Raw genomic sequence first — 16,033 nt, forward strand, 5'->3', positions numbered from 1 at the left:
TGCAAGGTGCCAAGGAGGTTGAGAAAGTGAGGTTTCAAGAAGACTGCAACTGAGAAAAATCCCAGTTTTAAAATCTTTAGCCAAAATAACCTTTTTGTGTTAAATGGTGGGAGAGTTAAAAAACCATTTTGCAGGCCTTCACTGTTACAACATTTCTAGGACCCCAGGGCTCAAATTTAGATCTTCTGATCAATATCTGATATCATAGCAAAGGATCTCACAGTGAAATGACAGACATGAAAATGAGGTTGAAGGGACCCAGACATGAAAATGTGACAATCCTAATTTCTTAGCAGAGATTACTCCCCAGCCTTCCCATGTATCCCTTCCATTGCATCTCCTGAATAGGAGGGGAGAGGTACAGCATTTCGCCATGGACAAGCAGAAAGGACTAGCTTTTCTAGAGCTTAGAAAGGTCTGACTCATTTCCTTTCCAGTCCATTCTGTTTGCCCTGCCAGACAAATGAGTCGTCTTTTGCTCCTGTGTTGTTGTGGTGGGGGTTCAGGTCTACAAAATTCTGAGTGGCGTACAATGAGTAGAAGTAAATCGATTTTTTTATTCGTTGCAAAAGTACAAAGACTAGGGTACATTCGAGGAAGTTACACAGAAAAACTTTTAAAACAAATAGGAGGAAATATTTTTTCACTCAACGAATAGTTCAGCTCTGGAGCTCTTTGCCAGAGGATGTGGTGACAGCAGTTAGTGTGTCTGGGTTTAAAATAGGTTTGGACAAATTCCTGGAGGAAAAGTCCATAGTCTGCTATTGAGACAGACATGGGAAGCAACTGCTTGGCCTGAGATTTGTAGTATGAAGTGTTGCCACAATTTGGGTTTCTGCTAGGTACTTGTGACCTGGCTTGGCCACGGTTTGGAAAACAGGATACTGGGCTAGATGAACCATTGGCTACTCTTATGTTGAGTTTTAAAAATACATTCCTTTCATTTTTATTTATTCTCCAAGACTCCTGTGATGAAGTTGAGAAGATCAGTCCCTCTGGGGACTTTTGCTTTGTAGCAAGAATCCAGCAGGCCTGCATAGTGGGAGAAATTTGTCACTGTTGGACCAACCTGCCCCTCCTGGGGAAGTCAGAGACGTGACCCTCAATACCAGGGATCTTTTCCTCCACTGATCCCATGACTAGGGCAGCTTGACCTTGCTGACCTCCATGGCTTACGCCCCATGGCTATAATGCCAGATCCCAGGTCATCTCTGGAGAAGCAGTGGGCAGTACTCCAACTGAGCCTTCCACATGTGTGCCTCTTGGCTGCACCTTTAACTGATCTCTTCCTGCAAGGGTGCCCAGGGTTAAGACTCTCATATAAATAAGTGCCTCATCATCTCTCCAGACTATACCTGACAAGTGGGTATATGCTCTCCTACCAGCAGAGGGAGACAGAGAACTATCAAGTCATGTCACACTATATAAGGCCCTGTTCAGCCCTGGGGTAGCTAGTATTTTTCAGGCTCCCAATTTAGGCACACCATGTTTGACACCATGTAAAAAAAAAAAAAAAGTTAATTCTTTGATAAGAGAGAGAACATCTTAAATTCCATTTTTCTATAAGAACAGATTTTTAAAAATTTGAGTCTTTTGGTCTTTGCACCCCAGGGGTGTAAACTCTAACTGGTCAGGTCCTTCCCCTGACCTTAACCCCCTCCCCCTATTATACTGGGAGGTTGAGTGTCTCCCAGGGTAGGAAAGGGACAGCTGGTGGGGGGGGGGGGGGGGGAAGAGGGAGTCTTTTGTTTCAGGAGAGAGAGAGTGCCTTGGGCTTTGCTATGGGAGGCATGTTTTGGCTGGGCACTGCAGGGATTGGTTTTAGGTATGATGGCTGCTCTGTTGGATAAGGTATGCTGCTTCGCTGCTTCACTGCTTCTGCTGCATGGTGAACTTGTGCGGACTCAACCTCCAGAGACACTGCAGCCTAGGGAACCTCCGGGAGCTCCATGAGATCAGGTCGGGTGGTCCTGGAACTGCAGCAGGTACGAGCTCTGAGGAGCCATAAGGGAAACCCCACCATCTTGGAGATGCTGTCATTGGTGCAGTTGCTATCAGAGGAGTCCCCCATGCTTACGAGCTGTTTGTTGTGGGGGCAGAGGTGCCTTTCTCCCTGGAGTTTGTTACACCTGGTCGTCTGCCTTAAGAAGGGGATTGTATGTTGCCCCTATCACTAATTGGAGCAAGACCTATTTTTTATAATGAATAAAACACAAAAAGATGACCACTGGAGGGAATGAGGGATGTCTTCTCCTTACTCCCCCAGTGGTCACTACTACTTAACATTTCTAGAGCGCTACTAGGGTTATGCAGCACTGTACAGTTTAACAAAAATGGACAGTCCCTGCTCAAAGGAGCTTACAATCTAAAGGACGAAATGTCAAGTTGGGACAGTCTAGATTTCATGTATAGAGGTATAGTGGTTAGGTGCCAAAGGCGACAGAGGTGGGCTTTAAGCAAGGATTTGACGATGGGCAGGGAGGGGGGCCTGGCGTATGGGCTCAGGGAGTTTATTCCAAGCATGGGGTGAGGCAAGGCAGAAAGGGCGGAGCCTGGCGTTGGTGGTGATGGTGAAGGGTACTGAAAGGAGGGATTTGTCTTGAGCGGAGGTTATGGGTAGGAACGTAAGGGGAGATGAGGGTAGAGAGGTAAGGAGGGGCTGCAGATTGAGTGCATTTGTAGGTTAGTAGGAGAAGCTTGAACTGTATGCGGTACTTGATCGGAAGCCAGTGAAGTGACTTGAGGAGAGGGTGATGTGAGTATATCGGTCCAGGCGGAAGATAAGACGTGCAGCAGAGTTCTGGACGGACTGAAGGGGGGATAGATGGCAAAGTGGGAGGCCAGTGAGGAGTAGGTTGCAGTAGCCACCCCACAAAAATTTGATTTAAAACATTACTTGCCAGCCTCAGATGTTATATTCAGGTCCATTAGAACAGTATGCAGGTCCCTGGTGTAGTCTAGTGGTGAGTGCACTGCAGCCAGGTGGACCCAGGCCCATATCTCCCCGTACCTGTTACACTTGTGGAGGAAACTGTGAGCCCTCCAAAACTCACCAGAAACCCACTGTACCCACATATAGGTGCGCCCTTCACCCGTAAGAGTTATGGTAGTGGTGTACAGTTGGGGGTAGTGGGTTTTGGGGAGCAATGGTGAGATGTGTACCTGGGAGAATTTTATGAAGTCAGTTCCCTAGGGTGCCCTGTTGCTTTCCTGGGATGTCTGGAGGACCAGTCTACTAAATAATGCTGACTCCTACTCTGGCTTGATTTTGTGCATTTTGCTCTTGAACTTTTTTTTTTTTTTCCGAAAATGGACCAAAACCTTGTTCAAAATAGTATTTAAAATAAAATAGACATTTTTCTTTTTTTGAAATTGACCTTCGTTCCTATTAGATTTTGGATGTTTTTTGCAAAATATCCAAAGTCGGACTTAGACGTCATATCGAAAATGCCCCTCTATCTCTGCAGAAATATTCTGGATCTAGGAAAGTGGACTCTATTGGATTTTGCTTTTCAGACAGTTGTCCGTCGATGAGGTCACCCAGTTATGGATCTCATTGCCATTGCGGCAAATGCAAAAGCACCAGAGTTCTTCAATCACAGGAAAGAACTGTTGTCTGCTAGGTTGGATACGTTGGTACTACCTTGACCTCGGCCTCTAGGAGTGTTCTATGCTTCTCCTTTGTGGCTGTTAATAGGCCAAGTAATTCAGAGGATCGAAAGTCACCCAGGTCAGGGGTTCTAGTGGCCCCAGACTAGCTGAGGCACCAGTGGATCCTCTTCCGTTACTTTTCTCAGACAACCTGCTCTCACAGAATCCCATTCATTACATTACACCACATCATACCTATTATATTCCATTAATACCTCCCAATTCAAAGCGGCTGACAAAAGAAAATAAGAGACTAGATCAATTATCTAGAAATTAACAATCCTTATAAAATAGAGAAGTATTTATAGATTTTTTTAAATTTCAATTTGGATTGAAATACTGATTCAGTTGAAGTATTCCACACTTTTGCTGCTAGATAGGGAAAAAGAAAAATTACTTTTAAACCAAACTCCATTTGTACTTGGAAATTGCAGTATGAAATGATTACATGTTAATTTTTTACCCTTACATACAACGCAGAAAACCAAACAGTCTCACAAGGTTCCAATCGAGAGAACACAAAAGGGAGTGGGAAAGAGCAAACTAATAATCCAGGACAGAAAGCTTCTGTTAACAAATGCTCAAATTAACGATACTAGACCCAAGCAGTGTATAGTACTGGTCAGAGATGGACCCTACACAGGCCATATTTCATCTCGCAAGCATTCATCAGGGGTCCTCAATAAAAACAAACATACAAAAAACAAATCAATACATTTCAAAGTGTGCGTTAAATTACATACACATATTAGTCACAAACAATGGTTTATAAAACAAGAAGAAAATGTAAACACATACATAAAATCCAGAAAATATACAGTGTCAGCAGATCCCCCCTTCCAGTCTTTGGTCCAGGCTGACGATATGTTTCAATGCAGGCTTCTGACCCTCTTACAGTGGCCCGCTCCACTCCTCAGCTCTCCACAAACATGGCTGCCTCCAGTCAATATGCCTTTAGTATGCACTTCCCAACAAACGGACAGACACCACAGACACTCCAACCATCTTATAATAAAGGATTTTCTTTTATTTACATCAGTTCAGCTGTAATCACTTCAGCAGCACATTATATTGTCTCATCTTAGTCTCTTTGACCTTTGTTCACATTGGGTTCATCCCCTAACAGTTCAGTGTTCTTTAACACCACCTTTCCTTCCTCAGTTAAGTAGAGAGGTGCGGTAGCTGTGTTAGCTTTGATGTTTCTCTTATATATACTATCTGCTAACACATTTGCTTATTTCCGATCTGAGGAAGAAGGGCAACCTTCGAAAGCTAATCAAGAAATGTATTAAGTTATGTCCAATAAAAAAGGTATCTTATTTTCTTTTCCATGTTTTATTTTGTTTGATTTCTATTGATAACCTTCCTCAGTTAGTCACTGATTACTTTGTTAATCACCAGTTCCTTACATCACACAGCCTTTTACTCTTCCCCCAAGCTGAACCTTCTGAATTACTTGCTGCCACAGGTTCCTTCCCAGCTGCATCAATCCTGTCTTACCAATTCTAGACAGTTGAGGAAATACAGCAGCCAAGAAAACCTCTCAACTTAGCACTAGCAGTCTGTGCACATGCTGCCACCTCCATACTCTCCTCTATATCCTCCTTTTTATCCCATTCCATCTCTTCTTCCTCCTCCCAGAGCTCCCCCAGCTGCTGCTCATCTCCCTGATTAGAAACCATCTCCCAATCCTGCCCCTCCCCCTTCACTTCCTGTGAGTCCTGTATTGGGTCAGGTGCATTGTGGGAATGGTGGTCCCTGGGCTTATTCCTTATTCTAAACAGCCTCTTGGCCACCAGAGGGCGTGCTTCTCCTTTACAAGAGGTTTGTGGAGGCCTCCCTATCTCCCGGGGCTGCTCTCGCTTTCCTTGAGACCGTCTTCTTAGTAAACCCTCACATGGTACTCAATTATACTAAGCAATAACATCCAGGCGCTTTAGGTAAACTAAAAAGTGGTATTATCAAATACATAGTAAACCAGACTATACAAAAGGTAACATCCAGGTCCCTTAAGTAATCAAAAAAAGAAGCATTATCCTAATACATAATATGCCAGGCATAACAAGTGTCTTTTCAGCTGGCGTTTAAATGTCGGTCATTTTTAAGATATCTCGGTGCTTCATTCCATGCTGTTGGTCCTGCTAAATAAAATGTTCCCCTTCTCGTTATGTCCAAACGTACACAATTCAAAGCAGGTAATACAAAATCACAAGACATCAGTGATCGTAATTGACATGATGTAGTGTACTTTTGTAATGAGTTTGTGAGGCAAACATGAGAAACTATGTGTATAAATGAAACAATTTGAGGAGAAAAAACTAGGAGGGGCATTTTTGAAGGAAACGAGTTTGCAACCAAAGCAGTTTACATATTCTATGCAGGTACTTTCTCTGTCCCTGCTGGGCTCACAATCATAGTAACATAGTAGATGACGGCAGAAAAAGACCTGCACGGTCCATCCAGTCTGCCCAACAAGACAACTCATGTGTGCTACTTTTGTGTATACCCTACTTTGATTTGTACCTGTGCTCTTCAGGGCACAGACCGTATAAGTCTGCCCAGCACTAGCCCCGCCTCCCAACCACCGGCTCTGGCATAGACCGTATAAGTCTGCCCAGCGCTATCCCTGCCTCCCAACCTCCAGTCCCGCCTTCCACCACTGGCTCTGGCACAGACCGTATAAGTCTGCCCCTCACTATCCCCGCCTCCCAACCTCCAGCCCCGCCTCCCACTACCGGCTCTGCTATCCAATCTCCATCTAGGTTTCTATACCTGAGGCAAAGAAGGGTTAAGTGACTTGCCCAGGTTCACAAGGTGCTGCAGTGGGGATTTGAACCCAGGTTCTCAGGCCACTGCACTAACCATTAGGCTATTCCTCCTGCTATCTAATTAACATCCAGCCTTTGGGGGGGGGGGGTGCAGACCCTTATAGATCATGAGTTTTGTCCCTCTTCAAAGGGGGTAACCCCCTTCTCAGAGGTCAAGGAGAGTTCTTGTTTCTTTGATTTTTATCTATTTTGAGTAGAGAGGTGTGGTAGCCGTGTTAGTCCACTTTTAAAGGTAATCAATAGAAATCAAAATAAAACATGGAAAAGAAAATAAGATGATACCTTTTTTATTGGACATAACAATACATTCCTTGATTAGCTTTCAAAGGTTTTCCAATCTGACGAAGAAGGGCAACCTTCGAAAGCTAATCAAGAAATGTATTAAGTTATGTCCAATAAAAAAGGTATCATCTTATTTTCTTTTCCATGTTTTATTTTGTTTGATTTCTATTGATTATCTATTTTGTAAACCGGTCTGATAGGCTCCCTGAGAGCAGTGTATCAAGACTAATAAAAACTTGAAATTTGTGTACACAACCCTTCATAGGGCAGCTGTCATTGGCAATGTGTAAAATGTCATGCCATTAAAGTTATCCAAATATGGATCTAGACCATCCCATCCTTGGCAATAAATAGATTATCAAATACTGCTCACGGAGAACAAGGAAAAGGTTTCTCCATTTGCTCCCTAACTTCATCATGCGTCTGTCCCCTTCCTACTGCAAACCTTCTGAAATAAAAAAATAAGAACCATAAAAGACCACCACCCCCCCCCCCCCAAACCATATATGAATTTATCCCTGTCTCTGTTTTTGTCATCCTTTTCCATCAACATCTCTCTTGACTGCTTCAATTATGCCTGAACAAGATGACTGACTTTCCACTCATCATCTAGTTTTGAATCCTCAGAAAAGGATGGCCCTGTGGGTCACCGGTTATCACACCTTTCCAGTTGTTGAATCTTCCCTGCATGGGGCACCCATTCAGTTGGTTGACACTGTTAATTATTTAGGGGTTCACATTGACACTACTCTTGCCTCTCATTTCGTTCTCAAATTTCAGCAGTTAACAAAATCTTGCTTCCACTCCCTCCGCCTAATTTGGTCTATGCAGACTTAACCTTGATGACAACAGCTATACGACTCTATGCATTAGTTACTTCCAAATTAGACTACTGTAATGTCTTGTACGCTGGTCTCCCGTCTATTGCTCTTAAACTTCAAACGGTTCAATATACTGCTATACATATGCTCACTCATGCTTGTTATGATCTTGTAACGCCCCTCCTGAAGCAATATCATTGGCTCCCTGTCAAATTCCATATAGACCACAAGATTCTCACATTGGCTTTCAAACTCTTCACCGTGGCACCCCTTCTTACCTTATGTGTTTTACTACTCCCTATAGGCCCTCCTCTGTCCTTCGATCCTCTGCTAGTCACCATCTCTCCACCCCCCACCCCCACCCCCGTTGTCGTTAACTAGACTTGAATTCTATTCAGTATTCGGCTTTATTCTCATTCACACTTTTTTTTTTCTGGAATTCCCTTCCTACTGATATTCATGTAGAATTATCCTACCTTCAGTTTTGGAGTTTTTTGAAGGCCCACTTATTCTCTCAAGCATTCACTGTGGACAGCTGAGCTCTGGGTCATTTTCTGGCAGCTGCAACCATTTTTTTTTTTGTCTTGGCTTTGTTTGTTTCTATCTTTCCTGGCCCTGTTTTGTAATTCCTTTCTATTTCAGTTTTATTATAAACTGTCTGAATTGTTCCCTGAAAGGTGGTAGAGAACTGCTTCAATAAATATAAATTCGTGTACCACCAAGCAGTACAAAAGTCAGGATCCAAGGATCTCTGTTCTGCCGTATCAACAAAGTCAAACAAAAACAAGGAAACAAAGTCCTCCCATAAAACAGTACAACAGAAAGAAAGAAACGGAAGGAGCCAAATCCACAAGGCAGGATGGTACAAAATTTCTCAATTTATTAATGAAAACAAAGCAAAAACAGTCTTCTAGGAACAGTCTCCAAAATGAGTGTGCGTAGCACGTAGTGTACAAAAAAGTACTTCTGAGGATAAGGCTACTGCTTCGGGATACCTAGTAGCAAAGTCCACTCCAGCTAGTGGTCCTACTGTATCCACAGCTATTCTCTCAAATGGCTCGCTGATAATGGGTAAGGGTTTCAGAGATGATCTTGGGGCTTACCCACTCTCTAGCATACATCACAGGTTCGACAATAGTTAGCTTATGGCTTGAAATACTCCCGGCCAGTAGAGGTTCTGTGTTAGTCTGGTGCATGTGCGTGTCACTCCCTGATGGCCTGCTAGGGCTACTTGCTATCCAGTGCCTGTTAGGATCAAGGGAATCGCCATAACAGAAACCTGGCTCTCCGCTCCATGAATAAATCCTTCTTATCTGTTCCCTTCTCTACTACTGCCAACTCCAGACTTCGCGCCTTCTGTCTCGTTGCACCCTACGCCTGGAATAAACTTCCTGAGCCCCTATGTCTTGCCCCATCCTTGGCCACCTTTAAATCTAGATTGAAAGCCCACCTCTTTAACATTGCTTTTGACTCGTAACCACTTGTAACCACTCGCCTCCACCTACCCTCCTCTCTTCCTTCCCGTTCACATTAATTGATTTGATTTGCTTACTTTATTTATTTTTTCTCTATTAGATTGTAAGCTCTTTGAGCAGGGACTGTCTTTCTTCTATGTTTGTGCAGCGCTGCGTATGCCTTGTAGCACTATAGAAATGCTAAATAGTAGTAGCAGTAGTAGTAGTAGAATCAGTCTCTGTCTACTCTGCTGGTGACTGTCAAATTGGGATCAACAGTTTGATCAATAGGTGTATCAGATAAATCAGACCGTTTCATTCAGCCCCAGTCACCTCTGGAACCGGTGCTGCTAGAAACACTCGAGCACTTCCTCCTGTCGCATGGTCAGCTGGTTCCACCTGGACGGGCTCAGGTTCTGGAACTGGAGAGGTGGTCTGTACTGGTTTCTTTTGTTGGGCCACCTGTGTCTGACTCTGGGTCACCATGGCGGAAACACTGATTCCGCTGTCAAGGGTAATGGTACCAGCATGTTGTTCATTAATCCTACTTCGCTGTATCCCAATCAGCTATACTCAAGCAATGGGAACAGTTTCTCTGGATCCATTGGCTAACATTACATCTGCAGTGCACCCTGGAAGAATAGCATCCGCCGGCACCTTCTCTGTTTGTAATAGGTTCATGCTAGAGCCAGCATCCACAAGCCCAGTTACCTGGGTCTGATTCATAGTTATTGGGGTGCAATAGTGTTGCAGAAACCCATCTGCTTCTTTGCTTGACGAATGACCAGTAACGGTTTGTGCTGTAGATACTTCATAGGCCTCTTCCATGGGGCTGGAACTGTCCATAAAAGCTGTCAGCTTCGGTACAGGAACTGGAGTACTCCATCGTAGGCTTTTTTTTTTTTGTACCCCACACTTTCCCATTCATGGCAGGCTCAATGCGGCTTAGGTACTTATTTGTACCTGGGGTAATGGAGGGTTAAGTGACTTGCCCAGAGTCACAAAGAGCTGCCTGTAGTGGGAATCGAACCCAGGACCAAAGTCCACCACTCTAACCACTAGGCCACTCCTCCACTTATCTTGGCATGCACTTTGAAATGTCCTGTACGCCCACACTGATAACAAGGACATTTGTGCCTAAAGTCCTTAGGTTTTTGGGGACAACTGGAAGGTTTGCTGACTGTCGCCGAGATTGCATGAATATTCAACTTAGGGCCCTCGCTGCCCTTAGATCCCAGCTGTTGTGGATACGAACAGCTTCTCTTCGCCAACCAGGGCCGGTTAGCCACAAAGATGTCAACCAACTCGGCCACCTTCTCTGGAATACAGGGCAGGTGATCTTGAACATGCTCCCTCACCTCTGGATGACAGAGCTGTAGAAACTGCTCTAGCACCATCAGGTTTTGGCATCCTCCAGAGTACCTTAGCTGGATTACAAACTTGCTGTGGGTATCATCTGCCCCCTTTTGCAAAGTCTGAAACTTTAGTCTGTAGGTATCAGGGGTAATGGCATTACGGTTCAACAAAGCTTTGTGCACCTCCTCAAACTAGAAGCATGTCTCCATGGACAGTCCTTGGAACGCCTCAAGTGCTCTACCGGTGAGCTTTTATCCCAAATAGTGCACCCAGTCTTCTCTGGAATCTCATTGATGTGGCAAATTTTCTCAAGGACAGTTAGATTTCCATCAGTTTCACCTCGGGTATCAACAAACGCCAAACAAGTTGGGCCCGACACAGGTTGTACATCCTGCCTCTGGCTTTGGTGCAGAGAATGAGCTGGAGCCTTGGATACGAGCCATTTCCAACTCCATCTTCTGCAGCTGGAATTCACGCTCTTCGTGCTCATCTGGCCACTGTCGCTCTACTCATTCCTCTCACCGCTGTCACTCTTCCATGTAGATCCACCAGATTTCAGCTGGTGAGGCATCCTGTCCTGCTAGCTCATGGGTCTCTGCCCACAGGGAATCTGGTTTCCCTGTAGGAGTGGGACTCCGAACAGACAAGTCTTGCAACTCCTCACTGAGGTCATCCAGTTGCTTTTGTGCTAGGGGTCATGCATCTCTGGTGTCTGACGGCCACTGCCAGTCGCCATTAGCACGTAGCTAATCTCCTAACACTACCCAAAAAGAAACTGAATAGCGAAGGGGACTCTGTTGCTGTTTTACTTGTTCACTGTGCTCTGTGTCTGCAAGTTGCAGATCAAAAAAAAAAAAAAAACTGAACTTGGTGGATGGTGACCCTCGCTCCATGCCCTGAGCCTGACAATCCCAGGACTAGGGGGCATGCGATGAAGCTACAATGTAGTAAATTTAAAACGAATCGGAGAAAATATTTCTTCACTCAACGTATAATTAAACTCTGGAATTCGTTGCCAGAGAATGTGGTAAAGGGGGTTAGCTTGGCGGAGTTTAAAAAAGGTTTGGACGGCTTCCTAAAGGAAAAGTCCATAGACCGTTATTAAATGGACGTGGGGAAAATCCATTAGTTCTGGGATAAGCAGTATAAAATGTTTTGTACTTTTTGGGGATCTTGCCAGGTATTTGTGATCTGGATTGGCCACTGTTTGAAGCAGGATGCTGGGCTTGATGGACCTTTGGTCTTTCCCAGTATGGCAATACTTATGTACTATGTACTTATGCTGGTACACGTGTTGTATCAAAGGTGTTTTACTTGGATTCAGTAAATGAGGACATTGGTGTCTTAGTCTCTTGGCATGTGCAGACTCAGTTCAGCAAGTTGGTTCCTGGCAGAAATACCAATTTAGTAAGGGTGGTAAATTGTCATAGTGACTCTTAATGGCAAGTTTTCTGATAGCATCTGTGTTCGCAGCTCTCCACCCCTGTTATCGGAGATCTGTAGCCTGGCATTCATAGCCCCAGCTTAGGAAGTGAGATAATGTCACTTCCACCTTGTGTGGAACACAGGAGGCACAGTGAGGGTGGGGAAACATGGGCAGGAACTGCTAGTACCGCAGATGCTTTGACAAGCAGAAAGACCTGGAACTCCCCCCCCCCCCCTTCCCCATCAGCTCCCCTGCAGAAACTGGATGTATAAGGCACGACCATAATATGTATAGAAATGTTTAGCTACAGCAGATGTGGGTTTCAATTATGAATTCTAGGGAAAATAATTTTCTTCAGAGCCTCATATGATAGAAAATTAAGTCACATGGAGGCGTATTTTCAAAGCACGTATGAAACTTTGAAAGTCTAAGTGCTTTGAAAATAAGCCCCATAATGCTCTATTTGTTTTATAACACTTGCTATTATACCTACTCAAAATGACTAAAGGTGGCTTTCAAAAATAAAAGAATAAAATACAAATTAATAAAAGTATACCAAGCATTAGTTCTAAAAACTCCCAAACAGCCAGGCCTTCAAGAGCTTCCTAATTCTTAGCAGACAAGGCTGTGTCCTTGTTTCATAGAGAAGTTTACCGCAAAGATGTCCTGTAAGTCTAAAAGCTCTTTTCCTAGTGTAGTGGTTCTGAAACCTGTACAGGGGAACTACCTCTAATTGGGTTACCAGGTTGTCCTCGGTGAATATGCAGAAGAATGATTTGCATGTCTGCTACCTCCCACTATTGCAAATCTTTCCCATGTATATTCATGGTGGATATCTTGAAAACTCAACTGATTGGTGGTCCCCCAGGACAGATTTGAGAAACTTTTCTAGTAGAAGCCTGATGTCTCATGAAAATCAGGCACTCAAACAAAAAAAATCCCAAAACTCGCTATTATAAATACTAAATGCCCAGCACTGAATTAAATTTTAGAAAATATAGAAGGGGTGACCTCTGATATTTAAGTCACCAACGTGGTGGACAAAATTATAATGACCGCTAAAAGGTGAAAATTGCATTTCTTTAATCCGACCACCCACTTCCGTGAACACAAAGTGCAATTAAGTGCAAACGTGCTGCAAAATATAATTTATATGCAACATTCAATATATCTATCACACATTAAAAGAACATCACAACATGGTGAAATATCATGAAGTACTTATCTGATTAGGGTTACCATATGGCTCCAGAAAAAGGAGGGCTCAATTACTTCCATTGAAAGCAATGGAAGTAAAACCCGGCTGGCTCAATCCGTCCTCCTTTTTCTGGAGCCATATGGTAACCCTATTCCTTCCCTTACAAAATTCAGAACCTCTGTCAAAATAGGCGTGAGGTATGGGGCAAATGTTTTGTAATATTCTCCAGTATATCCATCCACTCCCGGAGACTTGCCTGTCTTCAATGTCTTGATGGCTTTGAGTACCTCCTTAACCTCTATCGGAGCCTCCAACGTACTCCAATGCTCCGGGAGTAGAACTGGGAGATTTATGTCCTCTAGGTATGCCTGAATAGCAGTATTTTGTATAGAGGGATCTTTAGTATATAGTTCAGCATAAAATTCCTGAAATCGCTCCCTGATAGCCCAAGATGTGGAAAGAGTTGTGCCCTTCTTATCTTTAATCCGGAATATGTTTCTGTCCATCCTAAGCTTACGTAAGCAAAGTGCCAATTGACGGTTAATTTTATTTCTTCCATTGTAAGCATGGAGACGGAGTTTCTCATTAATAAAGTCAAGGAGCAGCTCATCTAGTTGGAGCCTCGCTTCCTGAAGAGATCTATATGTCCTAGAAGAGCCTGTTCGCTTATGTATAACCTCCAACTCATCAATCCTGCCCCTCCAGTACCGTTTCAGCGATTCCCGGTGTCGCTTAAGGTGACCCGCCTCTGTCATAAAGTGGCCATGTGATACCGCTTTCAAAGCGTCCCATAGTACCTCAATTTTTAAATAAATAAAAGAATTGGAGTATTACACCCCCAACACCCATCTTCCACCCTCCAACGTAGTTATTTCTTGAAAGCTTGACCCTCTCTTGGGTTCCCACTATGGCTAAGTTCCATTACATAGCTTCCCACTATTCCAGAACCTGTGGGATAGTTGTGTTCATCAATCAGCAGGTGGAGATAGAAAGCTGAAAACTGAGCGGAGACATACTTCTCTTGGCATCCAGTCCAACTCCTCAGTATTTTCTATCTCCAGCAGGTGGATAGACACACTTTTCAGCCTCTGGTTCTGAGTAATTTGCTCCTGGTCCCCAGTTGTGCTTTGTGAGTGGCTTGAGTCTGCAGAGTCATATCTGGAGGTCTCCAGATCTCTGTCTCTGGTGCCCCACGAATGTACTTCTTTCTTCCCTTCATCTCTCCTAGATTTGAAGACAGCCAGAGATGGAGCTTGACGTACCGGCTCAGGAAGTCTATTCCAGACATATGGTGCAGCAAGATAAAAGGAACAGAGTCTGGTTTGGAATTCATTGCAGTAACCCTGCCTTCTCATGCTCTTAATATCATGGACATAGCCAGAACTCTAATTTGTTTTGTGTGTGTGTGTGGGGGGGGGGGGGGGGGAAGCATATCCTAGTTCTCTGCCCCCCTGCTGAAGCCCCGCCAGCCAAAGAGAGTCTCTGCTGGAACCCTTGGCCATGCTTCCTGAGCAGCAGGAAGACGGCAGAGTGATCAGCCTCTGAAGCTGGCACTTCTGCTCATAAAGGGAAGTGTTGGCCTTCGCGGATGGAGCACCCTGTCGACTTTCTGCTGCGCAGGTAGCACAGGCAGGGGCCCAGGTGGCAAAGGTCTTTGGCTGGCACAACTTGAGCATTCCAGCCGGCTATGCATCCTGTGCTACAGTTTTGAAAGGGGCTTGAGCCCAGAGCCCCCCCCCCCCCCCCCCGTGGTTATGCCCCTGCTTAATACCTTGAGATCATCAGTAACTGTCACCTCAAGTTGTTTCATTAGTTCCTCGTCCCCTGCATGTACTGTACCTTTGGATTGTTGCAGCTGAAGTGCATGGCTCTGCATTTTTACGCATTGAATCTCAATTGTCAAAAATTTGACCACTGAAATCTTTTTTTCGGTTGCTTCTGGTTTTGTCTGCTTCTTTAATCTTCACTTTCAGTCTATGAGGGCCACTGATTAGTCAAGTTTTCATGCTGCCCTAATCTGAATATGTATGAGAGATATTTGCATGTAATGGAGGAATTAGGTGTGCAAATCTCCTTTATGCATATTTACTGTGGATATCCTGAAACCCTGACTGGCTGGGGGACCCCTAGGACAGGTTTGGGAACCCCCTCTTCTAGTCCAACACAACAACTAGTGGGTTCTTAACCCAGTCCTTGGGACATACCAGCCAGTCTAGTTTTTAGGGTCCGGAGGACTGAACTGCTGATGTAGATCAGTTGGTCCTGAAGTGTCCCCCAACTGGTCTTGTTTTCAGGATGTCCACAATAACTGTACATAGGAGAGATTTGCGTGCAGTGGAGGTAGTACATGTATTACTCCAGAACCATGTTATGGTGAATTATTAATTGCACATAATTCAAGCATATGGTTCAAGGTCACCTGAAAGATCATTGCAAGAACTAGTATTTATCAAGTTAATTACAGACCATTTCTGACTACAAGGGGTGTGGGGATAGTCTTACAGATAACAAAAGAACAATCATTTCAAAAGAATGTAGCTAAGCCTGGCTGTAACAAAAAGACTTGGGTGTTTCAGCTTCTCTTCATGTTTACAGATAACAAAGGGCCTGAGTGGTTCATAGGATCTACTGGTCTAGGCCAAGGTTTTCAAACAATAGCCCTCAAGTACTGGGCAGAGCCTTAACTGAGGTGATAACTAAGGGTCAAGCACTGCTGACCTCTGAGGTAATGATTTTGACCATCCTGGACGCCATCTCAGCACATGGCCTGCAGAGAAACATCAGCTGAGTCAATCCAGACCATCCTTTTTAACATCTTGAAAACCAACAAAGAGGCCGGCTCTTTCTGCTATGTGATTGGGTAGCTCAAAACATGTGACCTAAGTTCCTTAGAGCCTCATCATTAGAAAAGTGAAGTTACTTACCTGTAACGAGGGTTCTCCGTGGACAGCAGGATGTGAGCCACACGCTGGTGACGTCATCTGCCGAGCCGGAAACGGATTCTGCTCTCCCAGAGC

This window comes from Microcaecilia unicolor, chromosome 12 (assembly GCF_901765095.1).
Source record: "Microcaecilia unicolor chromosome 12, aMicUni1.1, whole genome shotgun sequence".
NCBI classification, from domain to species: domain Eukaryota; kingdom Metazoa; phylum Chordata; class Amphibia; order Gymnophiona; family Siphonopidae; genus Microcaecilia; species Microcaecilia unicolor.